Source organism: Crinia signifera, chromosome 1, assembly GCF_055691185.1.
Source record: "Crinia signifera chromosome 1, ASM5569118v1, whole genome shotgun sequence".
Taxonomy (NCBI): domain Eukaryota; kingdom Metazoa; phylum Chordata; class Amphibia; order Anura; family Myobatrachidae; genus Crinia; species Crinia signifera.
In genome coordinates this window covers 296,009,915-296,026,424 of record NC_139217.1, presented here as the reverse complement: position 1 = coordinate 296,026,424, position 16,510 = coordinate 296,009,915, and the positions used below count along the sequence as shown (strand labels likewise).

The window sequence follows — 16,510 nt, the reverse complement described above, 5'->3', positions numbered from 1 at the left end:
CCTAGCCAAGGTTTAATATAGCCCTGAACATAGTCTGTCGATTGTATATGCTGAGGTCAATTCTCAATGCTTCTGCTCACACCCTATGCAGAAGGCTCGCTTCTGGTGTCTAGGCAGTTCACCATTATTGCTATTGATCTAAGCAGGAACAAATTGGGGCTGCACTTTGGCACTGGCATTTGTGTGAGGCACCCTATGCAGAAGGCTCGCTTCTGGTGTCTAGGCAGTTCACCATTATTGCTATTGATCTAAGCAGGAACAAATTGGGGCTGCACTTTGGCACTGGCATTTGTGTGAGGCATGAATGCCCACATAACAGCTTACAATGAGTCAGGTGGGCCTGACTCACAGCACTCCTTGTCTTTCTTGTAGACAGTCTCATCTGGTGTGGGGATGGTCAACGGAGAATCATAAGGCTGCCCGCCACATGGCCATCCCAGCTCTCTGTTTTGCTCAACCAGTGCAACAGGACATCAGCCCCAGTCTCGTCTTGGATCTAAAGCTCCACCCAAAAAAATCGTGTGCGCACTGCACCACCGCACTGCACCATGCTTCATACTTGTTATGTTTTTTACTTCATAGCTTTTGTCCGTATGGTCAACAACATTCAGTTTTATTGTGTGTACTGTAAGTGATTCTAGAAAGGCATTATCAATATAGTCAATTAAGATATAAATTGCTAATGTTTACATTTGGCATTACACTACTGTATTGGTCCATCAATCATGTTATTTCTTAAAATTTCAACTAAATTCTACATTAGTTCCTTCCATCCTTCCTTGTCAGAAAAAAGTTGGAAACATATTTGTCAACTTCACACAAAGAGAAATTGCTTTAAAAATGCATTGCATGATTCTATTTTAAATGGAAGAAATCCCTCGAAGAATCAGTAAATAAGCAGCTCAGGAATTAAATTAGCCCCAAGCTACTTTAAGCAAATAGCCAACACATAAAATTGTGTTATCTAACTGACCAGTTGAAGCTGGATTTTTTCCATTTAAAATAAAAAATTAAAAGGCATGGCAAAATATTATTATAATTTCAAATGTACCAGAGAAGATAATAATATAGACCTGGCCATGGGTGAAATTTATATAAGTAGTGATTTGAAAAGGATGAGTTTCTAACTTGTAAAAAATTACATGGTAATTTAATTAATGTTGCTTTAAATATTTGAATTCAAAAGCATGAACATCTATTTGCAATAACTCAGCTAGATGGATTTTGTTTTATGTACAGACATTTACAGCATTAAAAGCAGTTTTAAATCACAGTAATATGTTAATTTGTCATACTCATGCATAATACCATATTGGCTAATTGCACATGGGAACTTTTTTTTATTACATTTTGCCCCAGCATATAGCAAGTAGAGGGGCCCAATGAAAAACTATGTTTCTGCAAGGCATGGTTTAAATTTGAAGACTGCACATTTTAGATGACATATTGGATGTACAGTAAAAGACAACTCAAACAAAATTACTATATTTGCACAATAAGTTATTTATTATTATTATTATTATTATTATTATTATTAATAATAATAATAATAATAATAATAATAATAATAATAATAATAATCATCATAATAATGGGCCTTATTTTGGTTCATTCTTTCTGACAAAATCCTTCTTAGATGGACAAAACCATGTGCACTGCAGGGGGGCAGATATAACATGTGCAGAGATAATTAGATTTGGGTGAGTTATTTTGTTTCTGTGCAGGGTAAATACTGACTGCTTTATTTTTACACTGCAATATAGATCTCACTTTGAAGTAAAACCCCACCCAAATCTAATTCTCTCTGCACAAGTAACACCTGCCCCACCTGCAGTGCACATGGTTTTGCCCATCTAAGAAGGATTTTGTCAGAAAGAATGAACCAAAATAAGGCCCAATATGTCAAATAAATATATAAATTGGATCACCTCCTCTTTTTAGTTGGGCCTTGTCATGTACCAGTGGTTTCCAAACTTGGTCCTCAGGCAACCCAAAGGTCCAAGTTTAATGAAATATATGATCAAGCTCAGGTGAATTAAGATGTACCTCAGCATCTGTGATCAGTCATGGATACCCTTGAATCCTGGACTATTGGGGTGCCTTGAGGACCACGTATATGGAAACCTCTGCCATATACTGTAAATGGGATGATTATGAGTAATGGGATCATTGACAATATTCAAGTATTACACACTGTTATTAAATTGGGAGGTTAAATGAGTCTTTCATAAAAATTAAAAGTGTTAAGAGATAATTAAACACATTTCTTCAGTTAACTCAGGAATGCGCTTATTCGATACGTTAAGGTCTAATTTTGTCAAAATGACGTTGCTTTTGGGCTACCATTTTATCCCTATTTTATGATACATGAATGATTTATGGGTGTAATCAGTTGGGTTTGACTCAACTGATCACATGGACACACAGTTTAATGGGGGCACGTGATTTTACAAGGGCCTACACGTTTTATCAATTTCTTTCAAACTAGGGAATTAAATGTCATGGCAACCTACCTGCTGTTTGCTTTTAGAAATGTGGATTAATGCCATAAAGTTAAATTTGACTGCATTTTTATTGATGTTGAATCTGACCAGCCCAATAATTGCCAAAAATAGACTCAGCATAGGTGTGAGAAAAGCCTCAGTGGTTAAAAATGTTTAAATCAAATGGCTACCACCTATAAGTTACTATGATGGTTGCTTACAGTATATATATATATATATATATATATATATATATAAATATATATAGTCCAGTAGGCCGGCACCCTCCTAGTCCCAATTGGGTCACAGCAATCACCGTGGTGCCCAGCCAAAATAAATAAATACAGACCAGTCCAATAGGCGGCACCCACGGGTTTTTCTTCAGAAATTACTCAGACATACGCCAGGATTGTGCAAGCTTTCGGGTTTATTACCCTTCGTCAGGCAGCATACAGCAAATGGATACATTTACAATAGTATGAATGCTCACCTTAAATACCAAAAGAGTGGCTCCAAAATCTCAGCGTGTCCCAGGTGCAACGTTAGGCAATCCATCACCACGTTGTAGGCAGCATCGCTATTCAGCGCTTCCGGGTCTGTGCAACGCGTCCCGTTACCCTGGAGATCCAGCGCGTGCTGATGCCGTGCATCCACCTCATCACGCGCGTCACTCCAAGGATGGGGCGCCCACACGCCCACAGAGCGCTGTTACGTATGCCGCCGTCTATGGGGATTGATCCATCAGGTTGCCATGGCAATCCACGCTAAAATGGCTACTAAAACACCATAATATTCAAAACACAATAGAAATATATACAAAATACAGTCCCATAAATGAGATATATACAATAAGAACTTACAAGTCACAGAAGGATATATAGTATATTGTTTTAAAGCAAGTGGGTAGGGTGGATAATTATTTCCAGTGGTTACGGGCCGGCTAGGCATGACAGGCACGAAATCTAGAGATCATACAAGTTATACAATTATTATAAGAATTATAAAAATACATTTAAATTCAATTGATCATTTAACCCTTTGGGTTTGACAGTATCCAGAAGGAAAATCCATTTCGCCTCTAGACGTAATAATTTATTATGTCTGTCACCCCGTCTCTTACTTAGGGGGACATGATCAATTACCATATGTCTGAAATTGGCCATATTATGTTTGGCCTCAAGAAAATGTCTGGCAAGTGGCTGATCAGAATGTTTTTCTCTAAGGGCTGCTCTAATCGCGGAACGGTGTAGGGCCATCCTTTCCTTGAATGCCCGTACCGTCTTTCCAATGTAACATAAACCACACGGGCATTTTACCATATAGATAACATAGGAGCTATCACATCCTAAGGGGAACCTGATCGTATACTTTTTCCCGTTATGTGGATGAAAAAACCATCTAGATGCTATCATATGGCTACAGGTGGTACAACCCATACATTTATGGCACCCCAATCTTTTGTGTTGTATATTGGGGTCAAACTGCACTAGAGGGGTAACATCCGGACGGACTAACCAGTCCCTTAAATTCTTACCTCTCTTGTAGCTAGTCATAATTTTAGTATCTTTTAAAGTAGCAAGATCTCTATCAGTTGTAATAACTGGCCAAAGTTGTTTAGTATATTTATGGATTGATTTGTGCCCCGTGCTATATTGTTGAACCCAGTGTATGGTGTTCTCACTGGATTTTTTAGAGGATCCGAGTAAAGTCTGTTCTCTATCAATTTGTTGAAGTTTAGCCCTAGCCACTGTCAACATTTCTGCAGTATAACCCCGGTCCAAAAATTTACATGTCATGTCATCCAAAACCAACTCAAGCTCCACTGGATCGCTTACTATCCTCTTGGCCCTTAGAAATTGTGAGTAAGGCAGACTAGCAACTGTGCTAGACGGATGAAAACTGTCAGCTTTCAGAAGTGTGTTTCGATCTGTAGGTTTGGTGTACAGTGTGGTTACAATACGATTTTCTACAATCTTGATCAGCACATATAAGAATGGAATTTCTTCTAAACTCTTACTGTAAGTGAACTTGATTGGGCAATCCCAACCGTTCACCTCATCAATCCTTTCACATAGGTCGTTGGGGTCACCCTTCCATACAATTAGCACATCATCGATGTACCTCTTGTAGCAAAGGATTCTGTCCCTCAGACCCCTAGTGAAAAATGCATTTTGTTCTATATCGAACATATAAGAGTTGGCATATGCTGGAGCCACGGGCGAACCCATGGCACAGCCACTGACCTGTCTGTAATATGTGTCATTATAGTAGAAATAATTTTGTTTGAGAATAATGGACAAGAGTGAGATAAATAATATAATAATAATAATAATAATAATAATAATGGGCCCACCCATCCAATTATTTATCTCACTCTTGTCCATTATTCTCAAACAAAATTATTTCTACTATAATGACACATATTACAGACAGGTCAGTGGCTGTGCCATGGGTTCGCCCGTGGCTCCAGCCTATGCCAACTCTTATATGTTCGATATAGAACAAAATGCATTTTTCACTAGGGGTCTGAGGGACAGAATCCTTTGCTACAAGAGGTACATCGATGATGTGCTAAATGTATGGAAGGGTGACCCCAACGACCTATGTGAAAGGATTGATGAGGTGAACGGTTGGGATTGCCCAATCAAGTTCACTTACAGTAAGAGTTTAGAAGAAATTCCATTCTTAGATGTGCTGATCAAGATTGTAGAAAATCGTATTGTAACCACACTGTACACCAAACCTACAGATCGAAACACACTTCTGAAAGCTGACAGTTTTCATCCATCTAGCACAGTTGCTAGTCTGCCTTACTCACAATTTCTAAGGGCCAAGAGGATAGTAAGCGATCCAGTGGAGCTTGAGTCGGTTTTGGATGACATGACATGTAAATTTTTGGACCGGGGTTATACTGCAGAAATGTTGACAGTGGCTAGGGCTAAACTTCAACAAATTGATAGAGAACAGACTTTACTTTGCACAGCACCAGCACTTTATGCACTTGGGATATCTACACGTCCTGATGAAAAGGCCAGTCGGCCTTGAAACGTCGACATGACGCCCCTGTGATCACCCATTTATGATGGAATAAATTCAACTTTACCTTTAAGGAAGCCCGCTGAGTGACACTTGTCTTCTTCCCTTTGGGGATGGAAAATGGAGTACTATAAACCTAATTAAGGAGGCACCGCGGCATATACCTGTTTTTCTGGAGTGCCAGACAACCGAGCTATAAATATATATATATATATATATATATATATATATATATATATCAGAATATTTCAAATCAAGACTTGCAGTAGTAGAACCAAGCACACATATATAAAAACACGAGTCAGGCATTTTTGAAAGATAGTATCACAATCATTTTATTTAGGGAAATAATGAAATATCTGCAGCTACCATTTGATTCCACATTGGATATGTTACAGTAGCTTACGAGAATCCATCCCATTGAGCAGAGAAATAAAAGTTATCTAACTGTCAAGTGAAGATATATGAGCTTGGCCATGCTTACAATGCTCTGGGAGCTTTCTTTATACAAACAACAAACAAACAACAAAAAGATGCCAAATTTGCCCCCAGCCTGCTGAGGGTGATAGAATAAAAAGGCTCCATTTATTTCATGCAGTAAACAAGTAATGTTAACTCAGAATAACAGTTTACTTTCCTCTGGGCTTAGTGAGTTCATTAGGAAGAGTTTTAGTAGCTTACACCAGTTCAATAGACATAAGATGATCAAATCTGACAGTGTGTAAAGGCCACTTAATGTGTCTAGTGCCTCATTTATAACTATCAAACTGCCACTGCCTAATATCAGAGGAGAAGGAACATGCTGAATGTTTCTGTAATCTGTAGGCAAACATTTGGCTAATAAGAAGCCCAGACTTTTCAGCCTCTTCCTGTGTGACAAACATAGGATATTTGTGGTACATTTTTGTCTCGTTACACATTGAGAAGGCACAATGTAACGGAGTAAAAAAGCTCTTGGTTTGGGTACTACTGTTGCCAACACAGAATTGAATTTTATTGCATTTAGCGTAAGTAGATTAAAGTATGCAATATTTCTCATTAAGAGATGTTCTCATCTTTCTTTTTTCAAATTATCAAAGCTATATAATTTTTTTCCATACTGGGAAAACTTTAAACACTGAGAACATGCTTAACATATTAGGAAACATATTGAGACAATTCTACAACATTGTTATACTGTATCTAGACTAAAATAAGGTTTGTGTTTTCAAATACAAGAAGAAAGTGTAGCAACTAAAAGAACAGAGAAATAAATAATATTACTTGAATTTAATTTGATGAAAATCATAATATATTAAAAGTAAAATAACATGCAACAACACTCTTGGGAGGAAAATAAATTGCAGTGTTGGCAGCCAGCAGTTGGATCTGTGCCTGCAGCTGAGCAAGTTCTGGAGAAATCTGCTTTATTTTCCTTAAATTCAAAAGAGCGCACAAGAGGGATCTGCACTACATAAAAAAACGTGCCGGTGAAGAGAAACACGTTGACGTTTGTGGATGCCTGCAGAGACTGGATAGTGCTATTAGCGCCATTCTGATATTAGTTGCCATATATTTAACATCCATTATCTAATAGGAGTCGCTAAACAGGAGCCAATCAGTACGGAGAGGTTTCATCTCCTGGCTAAGAAGCATCTTATATTTGGCTGATTGTGTCATTGTGCCATTTTTACTATTGGTCTCGGTGGACTCTCCAATGAGACACCTACAATGGTTACTGAAGCTTCCTCCTTCTACCAACATGGCAGATTTTATTATCAGGGATTACTATGCCAGAGCAGAGACTTTGTTTACATTATATACATATTAGTCATTTTCTGAAATTAATTTAAAATTATTTATAACCACCTGATTTTCTTTGTTGTATGTTTCTTTTATAGAGAGGATTGGCATTCCTCCTTTGAGGTTATGCTTTTGCAATTTCCCTTTTTATATATTATACTGTATATATTCTTGGGCATGGTTTGATGCCAGTGATTTTGAGTTTAAATTAGCTGAAATTGAATTAACTCAAACCTCTTTTTCACTCAACAAATCCTGCATTTACTAATATTCAATTTTGCATTCATTTTTTAATTAAATTTTGACTGGTATTTTTGTATTCGGTTTAGGAAATCCTTTTCATAATCGAATATAAAATCACCGGTACTTGTGTACTATCACGGCGCCCAACGCATCGCAGACCATATCGCATGCGATGCGAAGCGATATCGGCCGATTTTGTACAATGGCATACAATTTTAAAATTGTATGCCATACAATTCAATGGGATGCGATTATAAATTGTATAAGCACCCTAATGGGTGCTTACAATGCTTAAATGCACCCCCACGCCACCCCCCCAGTATAAACGTGAACCCGGAACGTGGCAAGTGCAGCGAGCCCGCGAGGGGCGGTGGTACGCGTTTTCATACCCCCACTATCCACGTCGTGGCGAGCGCAGCGAGCCACCGAGCCTGAAGCGTAGCGAGCGCAGCGAGCCCCGCGAGGAGATGCAGATACCTTCACAGGTATCCGCGTCCCCTCGCGGGCTTCACAGGTATCCGCGACCCCTCGCGGGGCTCGCTGCGCTCCCCACGCTTCGGGCTCGGTGGCTCGCTGCTCTCGCCGCACTTTATAAAATCAACTCCACGCCGATGTGGATAATGGGGGTATGAAAAGGTCGTAGGACGCGTACCGCCGCCCCTCGCGGACTCGCTGCGCTCGCCACGCTTCGGTTAACGTTTATACTGGAGGAGTGGCATGGGGGTGCATTTAAGCATTGTAAGCACCCATTAGGGTGCTTAAAAGCACACATTAGGGTGCTTATACAATTTAATATCGTATATGCATTAAAATATATGCGTAAAAATGAATCGCATCCATCGCATGCCATACACCCGATGGCATGCGATGCGATTAAAAAAATCGGGCGACTAATTATCGGGGCGCCGTGCTAGTACACAAGTACCAAATCACCTGTAAAATTGAACCCAAAAAACAAATGCAAAATGAAATAAAAATTAAAAAAAGGCCACATTTTTTACTGTTGGTTTAAACAAATCACATGCACTGTAATCATCAGAGATAATAATAACAAAATAATAGTAATAATAATAATAACTACAATAATAAAAATTGTACACACTCTAGCAAACAAAGTGAAAGGAAGTTTTGAGTAGTGAGCATATCACACAGACGTTAATTCAAATTTGACAGGTTTATTGTCATAAATGGGGAATATGGAAAGTGGAAGGTGTATGAGAAGACAGGAGAGAGAGGCGGAGGAGAGTAGGCTTCTTGTAAGAAAGCCTTCTGTAGAGGAAAGGGATCCATCAGTAGGAGGAGAAAGAGGGCAGTCAACCTGACTGGTGAGGAGCCAAAACCTGGCAAAACGAAATCTGTGCAGAATGTCAGGTTTAGTTTTGGTGAGTATAGTGCCCAAGTAAATTCTATATAAAAAAATTATAAACAGTTATTTGAGACTGAGGCACAGCACATAATACTGTAAATGAAATATCAGGAAGCAATTTATGTAGTGAATTGTATTGGCCATTTTAAACCTTATAAACTGCAGTGCCTAAGGCACTTCTGCAATATAAGGCAAGTTGTAAAAACAAATATTGACTGGAAAAGGCAACTAGAGGTTGGTCACCTGTGAACATACAGTAAAATGAATAAAACAGCGCATAAAGCTGAATATTCCTGGAAAATGGTGTCTAAGACGTGACACTGATGCACCACTATGTCTTACCGTGCCAAGTGAGTAATCTGCCAACACCCTGCTTACAACAATCCTAATATATACTATAGCTTTTTTGGTCAAAAGATATAAAAAAAATATTCATATTAAAATACGCACTGCAACTACAAACACTGCAGTATGTTTGTCATTTGTGCACTGTAATAATCACTGTAATAATCAAAATGTAATGATTATTTACAACACAATAAAGAAGACCACATCCCTTATCTAGAATGTCCTGGTAATATAAATATTAAACAAAGGAAAGCTACGTAAAGTAGCCCATTAAAGTAATGGCAAACTAATGTGGGTAACATAGTTTCACTTCACTGCTGGAAATTATTAACTCAATCACTTGAAACAAATGAGTAGGTGCTCATGTGGATTTAGGAGGTTATTGTGGTTGACTCACAAGGCTGCAAATTTTTCAGCCTTGCAAGTCCACCAGATGCCACCGGCCCCCTGCACCTCTGTGGTGTCTCTGATCTGCAGGCCACTCTGTTGGGGAAGTGGGCGGGCAGCTTACATCTGCTGACATCAGCTTTCCGCACCCGTGTCATCAGGGAACCAAAATGGGAACACCTAGCGTTTTCATGAGAACGCCCATGAAACGCTGGGCGTTCCCATGGACTAATCCCCCAGCCCACCACCCCACGATCCCCGGCTGCACTGTTTTTATGCGCATTTGCAGTTGCTAAAAATCACTCCTCTGCCATTAAACTAGAACACACAAGAATAAAATGTTTTACATTTTTTTTGTTTGCAAGTGCAATTTGTCAAAAAAGGTAATGATTGCATTCCAATTGTTTTATCCACAAAATGTCCTCCCACTGCCACAATTATCCACATCTCCTGCTTCATCACTGGATTCTGGAAAGGGTCACAAAACCTACAAAAAGCAACATTTTTTTTTTACATTTCCACAAATAATAGTCATTGTAAATATAGGGCGCTATTTTAAACACACCAAGAAAATGGCAGGTTGCTACCACCAAACACTGGCTTTCAGTTGTGAAGTCGCTGATTAGCCATCAGGCCCATTGTTCATGAGACATTTACAATCCCTGTATTTACTGTGCAAAACAAACATAAATGTAGCAAGTGTTTTTAAAAGTTAAATACTACAAGCAACTGTGGACAGTTAATTAAAACACAAAGCAACTTAGTGTAACTGCTTAATTTCCATGTATGTGACATAATTTGGACTACCCCCAACGCGTTTCGTCATCAAGGACTTAGTCAGGAGGCGTGTGTATATATATATATATATATATATATATATATATATATATATATATATATACATACGCCTCCTGACGAAGTCCTTGATGACGAAACGCGTTGGGGTGTGGCTTCTCTGACGTGCTGTGTCCTAGTCCCTTCGCTCGGATCGTAGAAACGCTGCCGCTGCCGTGGTTCCGTCTGGCTGATACATTGTGATCTGTGATACCGCTGTCCCACGCTGATAAGTTCTATTTTAATTGTATGTGAGCTTTATACCTTTAGTAAAAGAACTGATATACTAGTTGGTCTTTTGTGCGCTCCTTCTTTTGTCTTTTCCTACATATACATATATATATATAAATATACATACATATATATATATATATATATATATATATATATATATATATATATGTGCGTGTGTGTGTGTATACAGTGGCACTCAGAATAATCAGATAAATATGCCTCTGTCTCTGATTATTCTGAGTGCCGCCATATAAACTACTACATAGGACCCGCCTTATCAGAATTTTCCAGGAGGGCACCAGCTTGTTTTAATGTGGTATGTAACCACCAGAGGAGTGGACTGCTGCTTTCTTTAATATGTTATATGTATGTATATATATATATATATATATACATATATATACTGTACATACATAGACAAACATACATACAGTATAAACATGGTATGAGCTGAGAGCAGCTCCTCCTGGATATTTATATCCTTTCCACATTGTAATGCCAGGTTGGACCCGGCACAACCTTGATCCAGTGCCTTCACATTTAAAGCGGGTTGCCCATTGTACAGAGGGAGACCTGGTTTTAACCCTGTTTTATAACCTTGTTATAACCCTGGTTGAACTGATGGGTTGGTGGACCCAGGTTATACGCTTTGGTGCTTTTACACCACACCTCAACCTAGGTCAACATGTCACCAACTCGGCAATTACCTGGGTCAGTGGTGCAGTGTTTTAGTATGCTGGGAGTACTGTAATGGCTCCTCCACTATCATGGTAATGTTTGTGGTTTGTGCTGAAATGGAGACTCAGCTCTTTTCATCTCTAAAAATATGTATGGAATTAATTTTAGGCGTAAAGGGCTGAGAGTGAAGACTGGTTGGAGATGAGGTTCTTGAAATTTGACTGTTTAGAGAGGGCAACAGAGCAGCACTCTAGGATGAGAATATAACATTTCAGTGTTGCCCGGCAGTCTTTAGTATTGTGGTTTTGGATCAGTTAGATATTGTATTATTCTGAAACCATACACCCTAGTAATTGTACCTACTCAGCATTAAAATGTTATATTATAATATGAATTTAAAACCTTGTGGGTTTTTTTTTTTATGTACTTTTTTCACCAAAAACAGATCACATATGGTTTATCATTAATCTACTACGTATTGGCCCTTATTCAGATCTGATCGCAGTACAAATTTGTTCACAAAATGGGCAAAGCCATGTGCACTGCAGGTGGGGCAGATGTAACATGTACAGAGAGAGTTAAATTTGGGTGGGGTGTGTTGAAACTGAAATCTAAATTGCAGTGTCAAAATAATGCAGCCAGTATTTAGCCTGCACAGAAACAAAATAACTCTATACACTATCTACCATAGTGCCCAGACTGCTGAGGGCTTCCTCCCCTCATGTGCTCTGCACCACCTTCTCCTGACTGAGTAAACAATATGCAGCTCACAGACAATGATGATGATGATGATTTACAAACTTCTACTCATTTAATCATGTTTAAAATTCACATTTTTTCCTTAGACATATGCATTCTAATGAACTACTGTACACCAACTTCTTCTAATGAGTATAAATAACATCTAATGACCTTCCATGGCTTAAAAAGAGGCCTTACTGTATATCGGTTCTCTTTGACTTCTAATTAACAAAACTAGTACCAACACAAAAACCATAACTGATAATACGTCCCATATACCTATAATCTCTGTGCATTGCATCAAATTTATTTAAAAAACTAAAACAAACTAAATCAAATAAATGGTAGACTGAATTTTCTTAAAATACAGTACCGTGTATTTTTTTTACATTTTAATTCAACCATTTAGACAGCAAATCGTTGTACATAACATTAGCACAACACATCCAATCTAAGAATAGGGACATTTAATACATAAAATGATAATAAATAAAATAGGCAGTGGATTATATCAAGCTGAGCTTTGTAATGTGTGTCTGTGCAAGCATTGTCTGTGTAAGAGCTCTCAAGGGTGCCATATATCAGAAAATAATTTCTGAAGCCAATTTCTTTTTTCCATAGATACTCAAACTATCATTTACAACAATCCAGTAATTATGCGATAGACCTTCTAATAGCAGGGATGGAACCATGTAATAAGTATTTGCAAATTAGGTCCGTTGCTAACAATTTGATTAATGTCCTCATACCCAATTTATGTGTAACATTTCCTGCTGATAGTTAATATAACACAGTTTTCATTATTATTATCCATTACCCTTGCCTGAGAGCTTGACTGCGCATACGATTTTTATGTGTCATTGACAGACATGCAGACAGACAAGAAAACATGCAGACAAATAAATATATAGATGCATTCAATGTATACAATAGCTAAGAAGAAATGTTTTGTGTGCTTGACATGGCTGTATATATATATATATATATATATATATATATATAGAGAGAGAGAGAGAGAGAGAGAGAGAGAGAGAGAGAGAGAGAGAGAGAGAGAGAGAGAGAGAGAGAGAGAGAGGATATGTGAAGAAGGCGGCACTCTCCAGACTGGTTCCAGTGATATAAAATAGCCTTTATTCCAACGGCGTTTCGGGTGTTACCCCGTTTTTAAGGACATACAAGTGCAAATAAAAACAGCAAAGTATATATAGCAGACAAAAACCCCACCCCCACGTTAATCAGGCATCACCTGGGCTTACCGGTTTCACCTGCGAGTAACTGCGGTAATTGGCGTCTGTATACGAGTCCCCATGTGTCGCGTCGCATCCGGGTGACGCGTCACGCTGTAACAGCGCGCTGACGTCACCCCTCTGCTCTCCACGTCCAGGCCGACTCGCTTCCAGTCTGCCTAACAACGCCGCACGTCTCTCTGCTGCGTCCCGGCTTCACCAGCGTTGCCAGGCAACCTACAAAACATAAACATAACAAATTTAGCGATGACACGTTAAAATATGGTATGAGAAACATACACTAACAATTATAGTAAAATGGCCTATCTAACACTCTGGAGTGCAACATTAGGGCTTAAGATAAAATAATTCTTATTCACTTATATCCTTTCAAGATCATAAGATATACATGCATATAGCAAACTAGATGTATGGGGATGAAGACACATTATTTACAAAAATATATAGACAAAAAACGAAGGAAAAAGAAAAAGAAAAGAAATAAATAACAAGCACAGTAATATAGCAGAACGACACTAATATGGAATCAATAGTTGTATAAACGGACCAATATTAGAGATAACATTGTAATCCCCATTGCTCATTTAAGCTCTTAGGGGCAAGAGTCTGCAAAAAGTAGATCCATTTGCATTCCAACTGCATCAATTTTTTGTTCCTATTACCTCCCCGAAGGGAAGCAGGTACCTGATCTATAAGGATGGATTTTATGCTTGCCACACTGTGGCCAAATTTGAGACAGTGGTGTGCAACTGGTTGGTCGCTATGTCCACACAATAGTCCCTAGTGTATGCCTGACCTATGCAGGGCCATCCGCTCCTTGAACGTACGCTGCGTCTTCCACACATAGGACAGGCCACAGGGACAGGTGAGAATATATATGACATATGTTGAATGGCAGGACAAGGGGAATTTTATGGGGATGCGTTTACCAGAGTGTCGGTGATTGAAGGTGGTACCCACTGTCATGGACCTGCATGTAATGCAGCCCAGACAGCGGTAGCACCCATTTTTTCTCCCTAAGAAGGTGGGCCCCGGTAGTTTGTCCCACCCTGATATGTCCAGTTTAACGACCTGATCTTTAATATTTTTACCTCTGGTGAGACTAGGAAGTAATCTGGTATTCGTCAATAGGGGCAGATCTTTATCCGTTGACACTGCTGGCCAGAATTTTTTAGCGTTTGTAATATTCCCCTTGCTGTGGGTGGAAAACTGGTTAACCCATGGGATTTTGATATTTGTGGCAGTCACTTTTTGTCCCTTACCCTTAAGTAATTCATTGCGTGGGATATTGAGAACTTTCTTTTTAAGGGCCAATAACTGTCTAAAAATCTGGCGACCATAGCATCCAAAGCTGGCTCTACTTGGCTGGCTTCTGAGGTGATACGCTTCACTCTCAATAATTGAGAGTAGGGTAAGCCCTTGCAGGTAGATACCGGATGAAAGCTTTCATTGCGTAAGACCGTATTACGGTTGGTGGATTTAATGAACAGATTAGTTTGTATTAGGGAATTTGTGATAACAATGTTTACGTCTAAAAAATGTACTGTGGAAGGATCTATACAGTGTGTGAACTTAATCACACTGGTGGTCTGGTTGTGTGCTGACAACAAGTCCAACAGCTGCCCAGACTCATCACCCCAAAAAATCAATAAATCATCAATAAAGCGACGGTAAAATAAAACTTCTGGTTTCAGGTTATTGTGATGAAAAAATAAACCTTGCTCAACATGATGTATAAAAATATTGGCATACGCCGGGGCCACTGAAGACCCCATAGTGCAGCCAGATACCTGTAAGAAAAATTTACTGTCAAAAATAAAATAATTATGCGTTAAGATGAGCCTGAGCAACTGGAGTACAAAATTCACCAGGGGACCTTCATAATCAAAAATGGACTCCAGGAATATGCGTACTGCCTCCACACCTGCATCATGAGGAATGCAGGTGTAGAGGCTAGTGACATCAGCTGTACATATACACTGGAAAGCAGTTAGACCATCTCTATCCTGCAGTGCCTCTAGATCTGCCAATAAGGTGGTAGTATTTTAAGGTACCCTGGCATAGGCTGTACCAATGGGTTCAAGACACTGTCCAGGTACACAGACACAGGATGGTATAAGGACCCCCGGGCCGAGATAATGGGTCGGCCCGGTGGATGTTGGGGGTCCTTATGCACCTTCGGCAAGGTATAAAACAGAGGCAACACAGGAAAATCAACTTTTAAGGCATCACACAAATCACTGGATACTAGCCCTTCACTGACAGCCTGTGCCAGAATTGTATCCAGCTCACTTTTAAATTCCACAGTTGGATCTTTTAGAAGTCGTTTATAAACCAGAGAATCATTCAACTGCTTATAACACTCACTTTTATAGTAATCCAAGTCCTGTATGACTACAGCCCCCCCCCTTGTCCGCGCTTCTGATGATAATGTCTTTTCTTGCAGACAAATCTTTAAGTGCCGTCAGTTGCAGTGAGGATAAATTAAATCGACAAGGCTCGGGTGTTGACATCGGCTCCCCCATCTGTTGTAAGAGGCGGGTATAGGTTTTTATGGAGGGACTGGTAGACATAGGCTTGAACTTGGACGGTAAGAGTGTTAAATAGGCCATTTTACTATAATTGTTAGTGTATGGTTCTCATACCATATTTTAACGTGTCATCGTTAAATTTGTTATGTTTATGTTTTGTAGGTTGCCTGGCAACGCTGGTGAAGCCGGGACGCAGCAGAGAGACGTGCGGCGTTGTTAGGCAGACTGGAAGCGAGTCGGCCTGGACGTGGAGAGCAGAGGGGTGACGTCAGCGCGCTGTTACAGCGTGACGCGTCACCCGGATGCGACGCGACACATGGGGACTCGTATACAGGCGCCAATTACCGCAGTTACTCGCAGGTGAAACCGGTAAGCCCAGGTGATGCCTGATTAATGTGGGGGTGGGGTTTTTGTCTGCTATATATACTTTGCTGTTTTTATTTGCACTTGTATGTCCTTGAAAACGGGGTAACACCCGAAACACTGTTGGAATAAAGGCTATTTTATATCACTGGAACCAGTCTGGAGAGTGCCGCCTTCTTCACATATCTCTATATCGGGGCAACCTGTTTGCTACCAGGGAAGGCACCTCAGCATCTA

At 39.5% G+C, this 16,510-nt stretch overlaps 1 long non-coding RNA gene across 1 annotated transcript in view; it reads left to right on the top strand.

The window, feature by feature from the left end:
• The window catches only part of LOC146028714 (uncharacterized), a 103,141-nt gene extending 87,060 nt beyond the window's left edge, over window positions 1-16,081 (top strand). Inside the window, exon 3 of the long non-coding RNA XR_014455260.1 lies at window positions 15,826-16,081. This is a non-coding gene — a long non-coding RNA (uncharacterized LOC146028714). The remainder of the gene's footprint in view (window positions 1-15,825) is intronic.
• Window positions 16,082-16,510: the final 429 nt, after the last annotated feature.